General features: G+C 39.7%; 1 pseudogene; it reads right to left on the bottom strand.

The window, feature by feature from the left end:
- Positions 1-849: 849 nt before the first annotated feature.
- On the bottom strand, positions 850-948 carry LOC130029947 (uncharacterized; annotated as a pseudogene).
- Positions 949-4,603: the final 3,655 nt, after the last annotated feature.

The raw sequence follows: 4,603 nt of genomic DNA, 5'->3' as shown, positions 1-4,603 counted from the left end.
ACAAGGTTAAAGTTAATAGATTATTGATCCATTTAATGTTTAGTAGCAAGCTAATTTTTTTCATCGGCTATGCGATTGGGCTTTTGTCCATTTTAGAGGCCAATCCAATAAACATCTTTCAAGTGATATTACTTTCTAATGTCAAGGAGCATATGCCTTGGATGCATTCAACCCTGTTTATTGCTGCTCTCACTTAGGGGCACTGGCATTCCTACCGTAGGAATGAGCACTTCCCTTTGGAGGTTTAATTTTCTTTGTCTCTCAGGAGAATGGCAATTTCTTTTCTAGTTTCCAAAGTTGGGCTTATAGGCATGCAGGTAAGGATTAAGTTTGATGGTACTCTTTCCTACTGACATTGTTTTTTTTTTGCCCAAGTTCTTATAATGTAGAATTTTACCACTGTGAGGATGAAGAATTTAAATTACATGTTGCTAGTCATCTCTCTGGTTTTAAGAAATACACATCTCAGAATAATAGCAATAGAAAATTATTATAGTTGTTTAATCCTTTCTCTCTTTCAAAGGCTGTTCACATTCATGGCATTTCAGTATCATTACATATGTACTATTTTTTTTTTTCAGCAGGCCAAACATTTGAAAAGTATAATAGACTTTAGGAAGAATAGATAGTAAACGTCAAACTTCAAATGATGTGGGTATGTGTTTAATTGTTCAACTTCAGTGAAATTGGAGCCAGGTGATTTTCTTTCTGATTTCTATAATAACATTTTAAACATCTTTTTAGTAAATGGAATTAAGTGGTGTAGTCTGTTTCCTCCAACGCTGACATGCAATGCACTTTTGAGAAGCAGCTCAGGGTAGAGTTTGGGTATAAACCCTTCAGTCAATTGATGCTGGCTTAAATCTCTCCTTTACTACTAATGTGCAGGGGCTATGCTAATCTTCACTGTATCATTCCAATTTTAGTATATGTGCTGCCAAAGTGGGCTGGAGTGATAGCACAGCAAGTAGGGCATTTGCCTTGCATGTGGCTGACCTGGGTTCAATTACTCTGTCCCTCTCGGAGAGCCTGGCAAGCTATCAAAAGCATTCCGCCTGCACAGCAGAGCCTGGCTGGCAAGCTCCCCATGGTGTATTCGATATGCCAAAAAAAGTAACAAGTCTCACAATGGAGATGTTACTGGTGCCCACTCGAGCAAATTGATGAACAATGAGAGGATAGTATTACAGTGCTACTACAAATGCAAAAAGCCAGGAACCCTTGGATTAGACTTCAGAGAACTATGTCTCTGTGCTCTTTTCAATGAATAATGTGTTGGGCCACAAATAGGATTTTGGTGCACCACGTGAAGGAATTAATGGACACATCAGACTTCTCTGAGTCTGAATCTGCTGAAGGGAGAGGAATGAAAACACAGGACTAGTGGTAAACTGCTGAAGACCTTGAGGTCCTGAGACGACAGAGGTGCTGGTTTTAGTCCCTGTTGTAGTGAAAGATCAGGATACTTGAGGCCAGGAGTGTATGCAGGTGACCCTTCAACGGGAACTGCAGTTACTTTCCCAGGAATAAGGTCCTTGCCCTTTTTCTACACTTTGAGGGAGCTGTCTTAGTGAGTCAAGGTTGCTGCTTAAGGGAAGTTTCTAGCCTGAGGGTATGGGAAACTGGGCATCAGCTTCCAGGACTGGAGTGTGACCACTTCTGGGCTGGAGGGCAGGTGGCAGTTCTGTAGTCAGATTTGTGAGATAACGGTTCTGCTTGGGGCCTTTTATATTGTTGCAGATTCCCAGTATTGCCATGAGTTTTTGCTGGAAAGCTTTTTGGGGAGTCTTTCCATGTACAGGTGCTTGTTGCTCTTTTAGGGGGAAAGTTTTACCCACTCCAAGAATTACTTTTATGTCTACATCACTGGTACTTTTTTTCATAGACCTTTAAATTATTAAAGAAGATAATACTTGTAAAATGCTTAAAACTGCTTCAATTCCTTAGGGAAATGCTTGGCATCTTATTTTTCTCTAGAAACACATGCTTTTGTTGTTTCCAGCCTAATGTTTACTTTAAAAGAGAACGCATTTTATGATCAAAGACAACAGAACCCAAGAGCTAACTGAGCTTACCAAGGGTGGGCATAGGGGCATGTCTGGCACCTGGGTTTTTGCCCCACGAAATCCTGCTGCTTCTCTACCAATTGTGTCCCTTTATGATTCTGACCTATGAAGTCCCTGTTGTGGGTTCTGGCTTCTTCTTACTACTCAAGGAGCTTCTGGTTCCTCTTAGAGTGCTGGCTCTAGATGTTGAAGCAGACAAAGGAAGACACCAGCCATGGGACAGGAAGTTGGATACATTCTTTCATTCTTGCACACTTCTCAGCCTCTCCTGGAACAGTGGTATTGGCGGCTTGCTGCTCTGTTTTACTTGCAGTTCTGCTGTTCTGAGTGGTCAGGGCTAACAGCAGCTTCCTCTACACTCTCCAGGCTTTCTGGACTCATGTCTGTGGCTAGGGACAGCTCCTAGCAGGCACAGCACTTTGCAGCTACTACACCAGCAGTGCCTTTTCTCTCAAGGGCCTTCTGCAATGTCTGTTCTTTCAAGGATACCCCCAAATGCCTACTCTCATAAGAACTGTTTCTGAAACCCTCTCTCCTAATCTTGGGAACTCCCTTTTATAGCAAAACAGGAACAGGTCAGTTCCTTGTTAAAACCTAGGCATGTACACAAATACTGCTCACTGCTTTACCTAAAATAAGGACTATTCCTGCTCCCCAAACAAGTGAGTAAGGAGCCACTTCAAGCCTGATTGTCTCTTGTGGGAGAAAAGTGGATAGTAGGGGTGGGTAGGAGAGGACCCCAAAACAATTGTGGAGGAAAGCAGATACTCTAGAGTAGGATGTGGCGTTGGAACGTTATATGTATGAAACCCTGTCTTTAATAGTATTATGAAACATACTTCAAAACACCCATTAATAATAGTAATAATAATAATAATATATGCATTTATTTTTAGAGTGGTTTTAGTTTCACAGTGGAAGTAAGTAGGAACCACTGGGGAGTCCTATACACCACTGCGCCCATGCCTAACATTTATAATCTCCAACTCTCTGCAACACTTGGATGCAGTTACTATTACATGTTAAATTAAATTGCCCTCATATTGTTACCCCAAAAGTCTTTGATTAAAATGATTTTACCTTTTCCTTATTCCAAAGTTGTTTTGTTTTGACATAATTTTATGAGACTGTCACCTAAATATTTAATAAAGGGAGATGAATGAGGACATAGTTATAAGGGCAGTCACTCTAGTTTCTGTGGCCAGTAGGAAAATATTTTTTTAAATAATCTAATAATATTATTTACTTAACTGAATTTAATGGATCTCTTCTGTGTGCTAAATATTGTTTTCAGTTTGGAAATATACAGGTAAATTATTCAACTCTTGGTTTAAAGAATTTATAATCTAGTTTGAGAGATAGTGATTGGCATCTTATCATCCAAAGAAGTTTTAGACACAAATAAAGACATATTAGTATTTAATGTTCAAATCACAATGATGGGTGAAAACTTACTTGCTGACCTTTAACTCTTACTTTCTGGCCCTAAAATCTATTCAATCAAAAAATTCAGATGGTTTCCAACAAATGATTCTCTGCATCTTTACTCTTTCCACTGAACTAGAATATAAATGAATTTAGACAATGTGTTTTTTGTCTTATCTAAGTAATTTGCTCTCAGAATGTAGGATACTTTAGATTGGTTTTGGGCCAGTAGTACTTAAATTTTACTCCTTGTTCTATGCTCAGGGATCACACTTGGCTCAGGGGACAATATGGGGTACCAGGGACGAAACCCAGGTCGGCCTCATGCAAGATAAGTGTCTTACTCACGGTCTAATCTTTCCAGTCTCATGTAAGCTATTTTAACTGGAAGTGGTGATGTGATACCCATGCTGGATGCTATCTACTCTTTCTACAGCAAGAATATAAAATATCTCTTTCCAGAAATATTTTCTCCTAAATTTGTTTCCCTTTTTAATGTGTTGACTAAAGTGCTATGGAGGGCAGGATCTGTTTCTATTACAGAGTGGGGGATGTTCCCTGGAATTTTGAGGAAGTGGAAACATAAAATCAGTGTAAGGCCACATACTTAAGAAAACCCAGATGATCTTTCCTACAAGTAAAAATGTCAATAAAAATACTGCGACCCTTGCTAGCACTGGTACAATCTTGTCAGAAGGCAGGCTGCACTACTTTTACATATCGCCATCTGAGTTTCCTTTTGTGACTTAATTGCCCATGAAGTAATGGAACAATTAGGTTATGATTTATGACACTGAATCTGGGCTGATTAATTCGACATCTGGATGCTGTGGTGCAGAACATACACATAGATGTCTGTTTCTTGCTCAAGGAGCAGTAGTCTACTCCACAAATGAGATGATGAGGACATACGTGTAAGCAGTTCAAGATATCTTCAAATCCTTGAAAGAGCCCATGAGAATCCCTTTCATGTTCTCCAGGCTCTTCTTTCTTTCCTTATGCTCTCCAATGTGAACAAATTTATTTGACCGAATGTCACATAAGTTGGGGCTGAAAGAGCATGTAACCTCAGATCCCTCCCCTCCTTTTTATCATTTAGACTTCTGTCCCCT

This window comes from Sorex fumeus, unplaced genomic scaffold, assembly GCF_029834395.1.
Source record: "Sorex fumeus unplaced genomic scaffold, SorFum_2.1 ptg000043l, whole genome shotgun sequence".
In the NCBI taxonomy this organism is placed as follows: domain Eukaryota; kingdom Metazoa; phylum Chordata; class Mammalia; order Eulipotyphla; family Soricidae; genus Sorex; species Sorex fumeus.
The sequence above is the reverse complement of the archived record's forward strand: the minus strand, read 5'-3'. Positions and strand labels throughout refer to the sequence as shown.